At 42.5% G+C, this 14,131-nt stretch overlaps 1 long non-coding RNA gene across 22 annotated transcripts; it reads left to right on the top strand.

Annotated features, from left to right (window-relative positions):
- Positions 1-842: 842 nt before the first annotated feature.
- Positions 843-8,592, top strand: LOC123096895 (uncharacterized). 22 transcript variants are annotated; one of them, XR_006446747.1, is made up of 11 exons: positions 847-1,481; positions 1,567-1,745; positions 2,293-2,381; positions 3,356-3,426; positions 4,171-5,839; positions 6,046-6,135; positions 6,227-6,329; positions 6,416-6,767; positions 7,245-7,281; positions 7,586-7,767; positions 8,205-8,592. It is a non-coding gene; the product is annotated as an uncharacterized lncRNA (long non-coding RNA). The 22 variants fall into 22 exon arrangements; XR_006446745.1 differs by lacking the exon at positions 7,245-7,281 and having other exon boundaries at positions 858-1,481; positions 1,567-1,756; positions 2,134-2,381; positions 4,171-4,238; positions 5,776-5,839; XR_006446752.1 differs by lacking the exon at positions 7,245-7,281 and having other exon boundaries at positions 859-1,481; positions 4,171-4,238; positions 5,776-5,839; positions 5,942-6,135.
- Positions 8,593-14,131: the final 5,539 nt, after the last annotated feature.

The following is a 14,131-nucleotide window of genomic DNA, read 5'->3' as shown; positions in this document are numbered from 1 at the left end:
GTTGGAGGTGTCGTAAATGATGCATATCGGTCAGACCGGGTTTGTCCTTGTCGGTTGTACCGATGAATAGTCTACAATGCATTATTGCAGTTCGGTCTAGCCGATAGGCAGAAATCGGTGAGACCGAGTCAATACAGAGGAAAAAATTTGTCATCTCAGCTCACTTGGCAAATAAGATCTCACAAGGATTTGCAAGGAATTAACTAAAATATTTGCAATGAATTAGATGCAGAGAAAAGAAAATAAATCTAGATGAAGTGTTTTTTTGAAAGGGGAACAAACAAGCAAGAAACAAATGCAAGAACACGAAGAAACACGAGAGAACTTCATCTAGAAAGGGTCGGCGATAAAGTCACCTATGTTAGAGTATATTGACTGAGGAGTCAAGTGAGAACACTTGATCGTAGGTCATACTCATCGTTTAAGCTCAAAATGGGGTTATCATTTTTTCGTTTAAGCATTTAGATATATTCACATCTTGTTGAGCTGCTTTGACCTATGACTTGGGGTAAAGCTTCTCTAAGATGGAATAACATACCTTGGGTGGTGGTGTTGATCTTGATCATGTAGTCGAACTTGTGTTGGATGCTCAAGGTTGATTTAGTTCATCAAGAGTTGGGAGCATCACTTGTAGTTTGAGTTCATCTACCTACATGGGTTAGTTTTGCAAGGAAGAGCACTTGTGTATCCAAAATGACAATCATGAAACTTGATACCAAATGAAATTTGATATATTAAAATTGTCAAAGGATCTAACATATAAATCCTCAACAAGTGCTAGGCACAACCATCGCTCGAGCGGTAAAAACCACCGCAAAAAACGCGAGGGCACACCGCACCACACGAGCGAAATCCACAGCGAGCAGTCGCACGAGGGCCACAGCGATCGAGCAAGAGGAAAAAGGCATCGAACCCTAGCCCCAATCCACAGCCCCGCGCCCCTCACTCCTCCCTCCCTTGTCCGCCGCCACTCCCTCCCACCTCCTCCTCCTGTGCCCTAGGAGCCCCGCCACCGACTGCTACTCCTCCACCGCCTCGCCTCTTCCTCCTCCTCGCCTTCCCATCGCTTGTCTTCAGGCCGCAGCGGTGGTTCCCGATCTGAGCCGTCTTCAGGTACGTGGAGCGACGGAGGTCGGCTCCCTCCTTCTCCAAGGTCGCACGACGGGAGAGGACTCAGCCCCGATGCTCTGCCTCTCCATGTGTCTCCGCAAGCCATCGTCTGATGCCGTCGTTGCCCGCCATCATCTTTCTCGCTGCCTGCTTGCTAGAGAGCCATGGCTTTCCTCGCTGTGGCTGATGCTTATGCGTTCAGTTAGGGTAAGGACGTGCATCCCCTTCCAACAGATCAATTTCTCTCATCGCTCTTCAAGCACTGATTTGTTCTTCCCTTTCTCTTCTAATTTTCTTGTTGTTCATACAACCGCTGCTCGGTTTCTTGCTTCTGCCTCTTCCGTATGCATGTCCGCACCGTTTGTTCCAAGGTGAGTTTCACTCCATGCTCTTCACCTGCTCGGTAAAATGCCTGCATGGGTTAATCTTTTTTTACTTCTCCTTCATTATGGACAGAAGCGAAGGCGGAGGTGGAGATGCGGGAGAGGCCGAGTCCGAGGTGGCAGAGGACGGGCGATGAAAATGGCACAGAGTGGTCGCGGGCTCATTCCGGCGGCCGGCGCACGCAGCCGTGAGGGGTGGGGTGGATGAGCAAGCGGCGTCGCCGCCGCTGCCTCGTGCCTGCGGGCGAGAAGGTAAGAGGCAGGTAGGGTTGGGGATTTTCACCATGCCTATTTATTCAGTTTCCTCCGTTCCTATCCTCCCACATGACGGTTGAACGCCAACAGGTGGAGAGCGCACACCGCTCCAATGGAGAAAAACATGTGATTCAAATCATGTTGTACTATGTTCTTATCGTCTTAGTTGATTGCTCTGTATGATATGGTTGTGTTAGATTAGTCTACTTTGGTTGCTAAAATTCCTTGCAGTTTCTATGTGCTTTTGTGGTCACTTACATACATATGATGGGTATTTGCAGTCGTGTGTGTAGTGGACCCTTTTCTGGGTATGCTGTGCATCCCCCAAGTATTCGCCAATTTAACATTCACATTTGATGTTTGGTCGTGTGTATATGCATTTCAGACGGTGGCAGTTTAAAATTTTACTAGCAAGGCTTCAAAGATTGTCAAATTCTCAGAGTCTACTTGGAAGTTGACAATACATGCTATGCCTCTGTTCAAGATCTCTTTATATGTTTATATTTTGAGGTAATTGGGGATTGAACTGAACTTCTGCTTGCAGATGGCATGCATATGTTGATGTACCAAATATCAAGGCATTGCTATAGCAGCCATTGCTTTTGCCTAGCTGCGATTCCATCTTGCATTGAGGTATGTCTTTAAACTTATCTTTTTTAGCTTTTGGTTTTCAAGTTACATAGGAGTGAGTTGTTTTTCCTTTAGGGTGCTACCCAGCACCCGTCAGTGATATTGTTTGGGCTGCTTTTTAGCTCTTGCAAGCTCCTTTTGCTGTTATGTGTTGCCGGAGTTTGGACTTGCATAGAACTTCAAAGAAAATAATTGGAAAATTAACCACTACAATTATAGTTACCGATTGTAATGGTAAAAATATCAAGATTCACAACATGAAATCAATATTCTTAGATGCATCATGAAATTAATTTCCATAGCATATAGCTTTAGTATTGTAGATGTTGATATTTTTTCCTACAGAGTTAGTCAAAGTTCACAAAGTTTGACTTTGACCAAATTTTATATGCATCCAAAAAGAAACGGAGGGAGTATTAAACACGATTTGAATCCTTGGGCGTGCCTACATATGCTCTCTATTTCAGAGTATGATGCTCTCAGCAATTGGAACAATCAACACGTAAATCAGTCTAAGTATAATACCTCATGAGCTGGGTCTCCATTTTCAATTGGCGGCTTTTCTTAAACATTCATACTTTTGAAAGCTTTCACAAGACTCTCCTTGGACCTTGGGTGAGGGTTACCATTTTGGAAGGTTAGGATAGCTTCCGAAGACACGAAGAGAAATGCAATCGGAACCAATATGGATTTTTACTGTTTCTGGAAGGATATCTAATTAATTGCATATTTATTAAGACTTGCCACTTTTTTGGAACCGATTTTTTTTGCTATTAAGATCTATCTATGCTCTACATCGTAACCCTCTAAAATGTAGTCATATATGCTTTTAGCATTTGATTGATGAATATTTCAGTTTTACTAAATGATCTTGCCTTATCCATCTGCATCTTGCGCTGATTTGTTCCTTTATGTTTACTTATTTTTCACTGGAAGAGCAAATGTTTTTTTACTAATGTTTTAATCTGGCTATGCAGTACACAACATCTATTATGAAGCAGCAGATCGCCACCTCCTACCCCCACAGTTTACAGCAAGCAGCAACAAGGTATACCCAGCTTTATTGCTCACGCTCCCCTTTCTCCATCCCTCACTCTTTCTCATATATATATATATATATATATATATATATATATATATATATATATATATATATATATATATATGGCTATATCCAAGGGAGCAAGAACATGGTTTTGATCTGATATTTTTGTTGTATGCATAGGTAAAATACTAAACCTTTGTAGGTGCAGGTGTGCATACTTAATTTCTTTTTAGTTGTTTTATTGCATTCTCTCTTCTTTATTTTTTCATAGAACTAAAAATCTGCTCGAGATAAAGTTGTGTTCTAGCCATGTCTTTCTTCTGTTGAAAAGAATACACCATGCTTCATTTGATCACTTCTGGACGATTCTTCAGTTTGAGAAACTCAAAATTTCAGTAGCAAGCATGCATATGTCGGCCAATGATGCAGGGTGGTCTGATTATTCTATTCGAGCTCAAATTTTGAAAGGGCACTTAATTTTACATCTCTAAATAATGACATGAGGATCAGAGATGCAAGCGGCAGACTTCCAAATCCCGCCTCCTATGTTTTGCTTGATAAATCAAGTGTATTTGCTTTTTGTAATGTTTGATGGCCTGAATGTAGAAAAGGAAACAATTCATGCCCTTGCTTTCGTAGCAGGTCTCATGGTTCGGTAACAAGTAGCATTAATCGACCTACGTCCTCCAAAACGCCATTTTTGATTGTCTTTTGTGACATGTAGCATGTATTTCATTTGGTTGACAGTTCATAGTCTGGCCGAGGAGCAAGTACCACCGAGGCCTTCATCGAGCTCAAGATGGTACCCTGGAATGGTGATATCGCTCCCCGACCTCTCCCATCTATCTATTTTTGTACTGTACATGTTTGGTCTGGACAATGATGGTTGTAATGCATAATTTAAGTTTCAAAGAAAAAGAAGGGGGCTATTGGGTTGGACAAGATGATGGTTTCTTAATTTAATTTTTGTGTTGATGTTATCTTACTAATATGAAGAATAATCATTCCATCCTTTTATCTTCAAAATCAAAGGAGAAAATAATGGGTTCGGACAATAAAGATGGGTTTAATTTTATTTTTCTTGCTATAGATTGCTAACATGAACAATTATAGCTATGACTGTTGCATTGCACGGTATCATGCACTGTTGCTCCATGGTGATGATTCGTTCATGCTCCTCTTTTCACTAGAAATACTAAAAAAAAGTAGTTGCAGTTTTACTTATTTATTCAGTTGCCTTGCTTTCCAAATGTGAGAGGCGTGAGTAGGAACATCTCCTCTACTGTATTTATTTGGTGGCTTACAGTGATTTGTTCCCTGAAATACAAATAGTTCATACTTCTAATCATTTATGAACAAATCGGGTATAGATAATGTTTGGTTGCTCTTTGTATTGTCAAGAAGTATGTGGTCTGATGTATCTTGAGATTTTGCAAGTCAGTAACATTGCACACTTTCTATGGATTTATAATAACACACAATTCTGTACCTATATATTGGATTGTTGGTTCATCAACACCAAAAATGTTACTGTCTGCTACTTTTTAGTCGCGCAGATATAGTAGCTAATGGTTCTTTGGGGTTTTGTTCAACAGCACTAGGAACTTCTCACGGTGGCATAATTATTTCAGAAGCTCTTTAGATTCGTAATGCTCATCACACCATGTTGTAGTTAACTATTGGTTGGGAGAATATTTTCAATCGTATTGAGATGTCAAAGGAAGCACAAGCCAAGATCAATACTGATTTTTATAATTGCATTATAGTTTACTTATGTGCGTGCTCCTTAGATGATTCTGATTCAGTTCGTGGAAATTTGAGTGTTTTCTTCTAATTTGAGTGTTAAGCAGCATCTAGAACTGCCATTATATATTTAGTGTAGTAGGTTGATGCAACTTTGTAACCAGTCATGGATTTAAAATAGGCTTTCTACCTCTTTATTTTGGTCGGCATGTTTTCCCAGGATTTTTTAAAATTGATTTGTTGTATATTAATTACATTTTAGTAGATTCTTGACTAAGAAAGACTGAACTTTTTATTCATGAGGACTAATACATAGTTTTCCCTCTGGCTTATTTGTTTGCTCTCCACACTTTAATTCTACATAAAAGTACATTCTTTTGTTATTTATTTAATAATGCAATCTCCACTACCTATCTTCTTTTGATATGAAAATAAATCATTAATATCGTACCTTTATTAATTTCCCATACTGTCGAGTCATGTATTTAGAGTAGCTTCTATGATCTAGCAAAGCATTGGACTATTGAACCAACTGTATATCTCATTTCACTCCTTTTCTTATGTTATCAAATACTTTTACTAAATTTTATTCATGGATGTTGGTTATAGTGTATAATGCAACCATGCCAGTGACAGGGAGAAGGAGCAGGCGTTGAGTTGTGCAAGCAGCAGGGTAAGATATGTAATTTTTCATATGATCTTAACTGCTTTGCAACATTATTGATTTCCAGGGATAATCCTTTTGCTTGTTTATTATTTCCTACATTTTCTGAAGATCATATTTTGGCCCATCCAGTTTCGGTGACTGGAAGTCTGAAACTAAATATAGGGCAGATTGTTTCTTTCTGATTGGTTGATCTTGTGGCTTGTTGTCCCTAGAGCAGTCGCACCCTTCCAAGAAAGGTGAGCATGGGTCTGTTCTTGCTGGATTTATCTCAAGACCAACTAGCACGCCCGCCCGTTTCATTGGTCAGTCATGATGTTCCATGCCTAACCATATGAAGCACCTCATTTTAGATTTTTCTATGTCATATGGTTTCATCGGTTCTTTGTTTTGAAGATTCCATTTGAAGGACCATTGCCATTTTTTATGTCGTTCCTGTCCAGTCAACGCACCAGCTAGAACCATCGAATACATAAACGATTATCCTTGCTGACTTGCAGTAAGTAATCTGCCATATTCTTGTCGTAAATAAAACCCGTAAGTTGGCCATTCCTTTGTTAACTGATCGATCTTTGCATGCTATAGAATCTACACGGGCCAGGAGCTAAAGCGGGTCCTTTGGGATAATCGAGCACTTGAATTTGAGGAAGAGGTAGTGTTTGGAAGGGATGAGAGACAAGTGATCATTGCAATTTTTGTGGGAACATTGCCCAAGATGGCGAAGTGCAGGATCTGCCGCCACTATTGGAGACACCTTGTCAAGCACCACGGCTACGCAGATCGAAGCCGCTGTCACGTGCCGAAGAGTCACCATCGCCAGCCATCGGTTTCTTCTGCGGCAATGGCTAATCCAGCCCAACTTCAGGCGCGGGCCGGTCTCCGTCGACAAGCACCGTCTTCTGCCACAAGAACCGCCACCCATTCCGAATCCCAGCAGGTGCGGCTGACACTAGGTTTTAAAATCGATTAATCTTATTCTATCCATGAATCCACCACTTCGTCTTTGACCTGCCTCTCCACCCTTTGCCAAATACTTCAGATGAACACAAATTTCCAGTCTTTTCTGCCATGATTATGTATAACCTCCACAAGTATTTACTTAATTGATTGATATGCCTGCTATACCTCACACGATATTTCTAAGGCAATAGCTCACACACTATTCATGCCCAACTCTACAGTACTTGTACAGATATTAACCAGCAAAACGAAATGAAATAGCCTCAAACGGTTGCTTCACATATGCTCAAATGACTGCATACTGATTTGTTTATTAAAGAACCAGGCTACACAAGTTAAATCCATGTTAATACTCTTTTAAAGTGCATAAATTAACTGTAAGCCAACAATTCCTTTTGCCAGCAAACAAATTTCTGATTTCTCGCACTAACTATTCTCTCGATACTTAATAAAGGATGAAGAATATGAGCAGTCGGAGTATATCATTCGCGGTGAGCCAATGCCAAGCTACAATGCTTATTATCCTGTTCTGATATTTTCCCTTTAAAATAAGACGACCGGATAGTTTTTATGATCTGATGTACTTCTACAACGCCAATATTCCACCTTAGAACCGAGATAGCATATATCAACCCGATCAATAATGCTCAACTTAACTAACTTAGTTACTATATTCTTCTTACAATAGGTTTAAAGCTTAATTCTACTTTTCCCTTGGTCAGAACTTACTCTCCTAACAATAAATAGTATTCAGCCTTCTTACATGTGTTGCTTCATTTCTATCTTAAAATTCAGGACCACCCCCTGCTATCCAATACTGTGGAGAGCTTGAAAAATACTGTCACTAGGGTAATGAAGAAAAGTTCTATCAACACCATGTGAACAAGTTGTATGCAATGTTCTGACGCAAAAAACCAGATATCAAATACTATGTCTGCACCATCAACAAAACATTCGCAAAGCCAGGCCAACGGATGGTACACTCCTTCCATCCACTTCATTGAAAAATAGAATTATCTTTGCTTATGCCTCACAACCAAACTACTTACCTGACTAATCATCAGAAGCACAGCCTGCAGTGTGCTTTTGATTCACCAAATTGACTTTATCGCGAAATATTGCAAAAGCTGTGTGCCCTGCTTAGAAACTAATATTCATATAGTCTGATATACATGTTTTCTTTCTTCCTGTATTTGTTCTCCTTCACTAGCGTGCGCATGATCACAGAAACAACCAATTTACATCTTATACTCCACATAGGAAGGAATGTAGCATGCTTCTCTGTATTTGCATTTTCCTGTATTTGCACTCTTCTTTTGATTCGTGCCAATATTTACTGATAATTGTTCTCACTGTCTATATTTAAACTATACATACTCTGCAATCTACTCAATTAATTCCTCTCGTGTACCAGTATTTTCAGGTCCACTACACCAAAGAAAAGCTGGAAGAGTACATCAAACCAGATGGTAACACACTCAAGGTCAGACTCGCAAACATCAATCTGCGCACCAATTGTCGTATCATGCTGGGAACAGACAAGAGAGCCACAATAACCACAAACTGGTCGGAGTTCCACCGCCGTGCAAACATCCATGAAGGACGTATCTGCACCTTCCCTTTCAAGGTTACCGCAGAGCACCGCTTGGCTCTCATCGTCCATGTCCTCTAGATGGACCATCTACAGCAACACGTGTCTTCTGCACGCATTGTCTATCATCGTAAGAACATCTAATTTGCCTCTATGATAAGATGAACCTTACTTGTGGTTTCCAACGATGCCATACGTTGCCTTTGTACAACTGTCGGCCATATTACTACCTATGTGTCATGCCCAATATGCGATACTATCCTAAAGAGACTCGAAGGTCCCACCAAGGATAGAATCGCATATTGACACGCTTTTGCAAGGTGGATATTATTACATCAACATTACATAATATATGGGGATACATACAAGGCATACAAATGCCACAAGAATACATCAATACATCATACACAAGATCAACATCCGACTACGGATGGAACACAAACAGAAGCTCAAACGACATCCACCCTGCTAGCCCAGGCTGCCGACCTGGAACCTATTCCCTGATCGAAGAAGAAGTAGAAGAAGGACTCCAAAACAAGTAACATCGCTCTCGCGTCATGATCATCGCATAACATGTACCTGCAACTGGTGTTGTAGTAATCTGTGAGCCACGAGGACTCAGCAATCCCATTACCATGGGTATCAAGACTAGCAAAGCTTAATGGGAAAGGAATGGATAAGGTGGTGAGGTTGCAGCAACAGCTAAGCAAGTATGGTGGCTAACTTACGCAAATAAGAGCGAGAAGAGAAGCAACGGAACGGTCGTGAAACTAGCAATGATCAAGAAGTGATCCTGAACTCCTACTTACGTCAAACATAACCCAGAAACCGTGTTCACTTCCCGGAGTCCGCCGAAAAGAGACCATCACGGTTACACACGCGGTTGATGTGTTTTAATTCAGTCAAGTGTCAAGTTCCCTACAACTGGATATTAACAAATTCCCATCTGCCACATAACCGCGGGCACGGCTCTCGAAAGTTTATACCCTGCAGGGGTGTCCTAACTTAGCCCATTATAAGCTCTCACGGTCAACGAAGGATATTCCTTCTCCCGGAAAGACCCGATCAGTCTCGGAATCCCGGTTACAAGACATTTCGACGATGGTAAAACAAAACCAGCAAAGCCGCCCGATGTGTCAACAATCCCGATAGGAGTCGCACGTATCTCGTTCTCAGTACACACCGGATGAGCAAGACGTCGGGTTGGCATAGACCCTAGTTGCCCAGGGGGCGCCGGACATCGCTCGGTTTGGACCAGCACTTAGACAAGCGCTGGCCGGGGGGGTAAAATAAAGATGACCCTCGGGATGCGCGACTCCCAAGGGAAAAAGGCTAGGTGAGGCAAATCTAAACCAAGGTTGGGCCTTGCTGGAAGAGTTTTATTCAAAGCAAACTGTCAAGGGGATCCCATAAATCACCCAACCGTGTAAGGGACGCAAAATCAAGGAACATAACACCGGTATGATGGAAACTAGGGCGGCAAGAGTGGAACAAAACACCAGGCATAAGGCCGAGCCTTCCACCCTTTACCAAGTATATAGATGCATTAATTAAATAAGAGATATTGTGATATCCCAACATAAACATAATCCAACATGGAGCAATCTTCATCTTCACCTGCAACTAGCAACGCTATAAGAGGGGCTGAGCAAAGCGGTAATATAGCCAAACAACGGTTTGCTAGGAAGGATGACAAAGGTTAGAGGTTCATGGCAATTTGGGAGGCTTGAAGAGCAAGTGATAGGTGGTGCAACATAGCGATAGAACGAAGCAACTAGCATAGCAATGATAGTAATGAGATCCAACGTGACGGTCATCTTGCCTGAAATCCCGCTAGGAAGAAGAACGAGTCCATGAAGAAGATGAAGCCACGAAGACGAACGAATCCTCACGATCGCAACGACACGGGAACTATCGAGAAGAAGCACACAACATGGTAAACACACCACACATGAATAAGGCATGATGCTCAACCAAGTATGATGCATGACAAAGGCTATATGAAGCTACTCATGGCAAGAGATGATGCATACGAGAACAACACATCAAAGCAAGTTTAAATGAGGCCGGAAACAACCTATAACAATTCCGGTAATTCCTCATATGCAAAATTTCGAAATTGGTCCAGATCTGAATAAACCTTATGTTCAAGTTGTTAAACATCAATTTAAGATGCACCAAGATGATCTACACGAAATTCTAGTCAAGTTACATATAAAGTTCATTAGATTCGGAGCTACGACCTAGAAGATATGAGCAAAACAAGTTAAACATGGCATTGATGCAAAATGCATACAAACATCAAGCAAATACCTCAAAACAAGTATGCAACAAGATAATATGGAACTACATGCAAAACTAAGCAAGTTTCATATAGAGCATGCTCAAAACGGAGCAACGGTGCAACACATACACTCCAAACAACATATAGCAACAATCTGTCCAAAACAGCAACTAGGCATCTAGCAAGCATCAAAAAAATATGCTACAGCACATTAAAATGAAAACAAAAGACATGGGCGTGATGTACAGGTAAAGCATTACAAAACATGAACACTGAGCTATCTCCAGAAATCACTAGAACATGCTCAAAAGGACATGGCAAGATTGCAAATAATAACAGTTTCACAGACTTAGCAGAAAACACCGGACATGGCAGAAATAACATCAGGTTGCAAAGTTTAGAGCTATCAAACAACAAGCTACAGAGATCATAGCAAAAAAAGGCATGGCATGAATCTACTAATAGCATAGACCAAAAGTCCCTTACTGATCACGAGCCAAGAAGGCACAGAAGATATGATGGCACCCATGTAAACATAGCAAGTAATATGACAGATTCAGACTTAGTGAAAATAACAGGACATGGCAGAAACAACGATAAGTAGGCATGTTGGTGAGCTTGAACACTCACCACAGAGCAATAAATGGCATGACAAGGTAACCAGCAGTAAGATAGCACAAATATGAAGCTAGGAATGGCAATAGAATAGTCATAGGGTACATGGATCACTAGTAACAACCATGGCAAAATTGATTAACATGTAAACAATCTGCCAGGAACATTTTATAGCAAAAATAGAGCAAGATTAAGACATGCTAGAGCACTTCATAATTTCAAACATGGACATGGATGGATAGAGCATAACATGTATAACAAAACATCCTTAGTGAACATCTCCAGATTATGCATAGAACTCATGGAGACAGCAGGTTTACATGGCAACAAAATATAACAGACTCAGACTTAGCAGAAATGACCAAGTCACAGAAATCAGCAACATCATGGAGGCTACTTTGCATGCTTGTTCTAGTCACCACATAGATCACAAAAATACAAGACAATCACCACTGTAAAGATGGTATGACGTAGTTCAAAACACATGTAGAGCTCATGCTCATAGGATGCACACACAAAATGCAATGAAAAAGACAAATCACTAAGTTCTGATAACAGACAGCAGTTAACATCATATAGCACTCTTGCAACTATGATTAAGGCATCAAGATGGACTCAAACAAGCATGGCACAATGGAATGGAATGAAGAGCATCTCATGACGAACAGTTAGATATATTATATGCATGAAACGGAGCAGTATGAACGGAGTTATGATGCGATGAACAGAGCCACATATAGCAAATATTTCGAGACTTGGAGAAAAAGAGGGGAGGTGGAAAGTCAACCTAGTTTTGGATCGGGATCTGACCGGCTCGAGGATGGCCGTGACTCTCGCTGGAGATGGGGAAGGAAGAGGGCGACGCCGGCCGGCGAGTGGCTCGTGGTAGGCGCGGTCGGGGAAGACGGATCCGGCGCCGGCGGATGGAGGGAGCGGCGAGGAGCTCGGGGCCGGTCGGAGGGAGCTCGGGACGGCGAGGGCGGAAGGGCGGCGTCCGACGAGGCCGCGGCGGCGCTGGGCCGGCGGCTCGGCGGGGACCGGCGGGGAGGCGCGGGGCGCCTCGGGCGTGGGCGGCGGCGCGCCGAACCGGGCCCGGGGGGGGGCGAATCTGGGCCTCTCGGGCCCGCGCGGTCGGCGGCGAAGTGGGGCGCGGCCCGGGCGACGTGGCAGCTGCGGGTTGGCCAGGAGCGGCGGTGGGGAGATGGGCGGACATGTCCGGGCGGGGGGAATTTTGTCCGGTGGCGCGAGGTGGAAGGAGGCTAGGGTTTGCACCGCGAAATTCGGGGGAGATGGCATATATATATAGGTAGAGGAAGCTAGGAGAGTCCAAATGGGGTGCGGTTTCCGCCCACACGATCGTGATCGAACGACCGAGAGCATGGAGGGGGTTTGGATGGGTTAGTGGGCTGATTTGGAGGGGTGCTGGGCTGCAAAGAGAAGGGGTTTTCGGGCTACGCGGTTAACCGTTGGGGCATCAAGCGACCTTCAAATGGAACGAAATTTGACGGGCGGTCTACCGGTGTTATACCAAGGCCACTTGGCAAATCTCGACCCATTTCGAGAACATTTTTTTCACTCACGAAACAAGGTCTGAGAGGGGCGACGGGCGCGTGTGGGAGTGTCGGATCGCGAAACGGACAACGGGGAAAAAGACCGAATGCAAGTTTTGAAAAACATGATGATGCAATGCAGATGATGACATGGCAAAATGCAACTGGCATGGAAACAACGACGAATAACTGGAAGACACCTGGCGCATCGGATCCGGGGCGTTACACTATGTAACCCCAGATGTTATTACTCATGGGCAGCACATCCATCTACTGATCTTATGTATGATTTTCTATCTTTACTGCTTAGGCTGATGTGTCCTATGCTTTTACAACAGTCATGATGAAAGAAATATAAGCTTTTGCCCTCTGCCTATCTACATGTCTTGCTCATAATACTTTGTCTCCATATTTTAATGCACACTCTTGCAATACCTGGTTCGCACTCGGCCTTTGCGCCATTGGCGCAACGGGTCATCTAGTATGTTGAAAGGATTCATGCTTCCTTGTCTTCAACCACCATATTGTAGAGACTTGATGATGTAGAGATTGCTCAAGATGTGAGTGAGGTGCAATCTCATAGATTTGGGCTCATCCAAGTACCTACAAGGGTTAGATAACATGCAAGGGTACAAGTATAGATTCGAGACATATGATCCTCATCATAAGAGAATTATCAAGGATTAGTCAAAGGCTCATGCCTTGCATGCATCCAAATGGAATTTCTACTCCAAGTTTGAGGCATCAATGATGTTCAATTCACCTCTCAAACGGCAAAATACTTTCTCATCAAGCGGTTTGGTGAATATATCCGCCAATTGCTTATCGGTACGAACATGCTTAAGATCGATGTCTCCTTTAGCAACATGATCTTGAATGAAATGATGACAAACTTAAATATGCTTAGTTTGAGAATGTTGCAGGGGATTGTGAGCGATCTTAATGGCACTCTCATTATCACAAAGCAATGGAACATGTTTCACATGTATCCCATAGTCCTTAAGAGTTTGGGTCATCCAAAGTAGTTGAGCACAACATGAACCGACGGCAATGTATTCCACTTCGGCGGTGGATAAGGATACCGAGTTTTGTTTCTTGGAGGACCAAGACACAAGAGATCTACCAAGAAATTGACAAGTACCCGAAGTGGACTTTCTATCAACCTTGTCTCCAGCATAGTCCGAGTCGGAGTAGCCAACAAGATCAAAAGAAGACCTCTTTGGATACCAAATGCCAAAGTTTGATGTATGAATTAGGTATCTCACTATCCTTTTCACAGCCTTAAGATGACATTCCTTAGG

This window comes from Triticum aestivum, chromosome 4D, assembly GCF_018294505.1.
Source record: "Triticum aestivum cultivar Chinese Spring chromosome 4D, IWGSC CS RefSeq v2.1, whole genome shotgun sequence".
Classification (NCBI taxonomy): Eukaryota; Viridiplantae; Streptophyta; class Magnoliopsida; order Poales; family Poaceae; genus Triticum; species Triticum aestivum.
The sequence above is the reverse complement of the archived record's forward strand: the minus strand, read 5'-3'. Positions and strand labels throughout refer to the sequence as shown.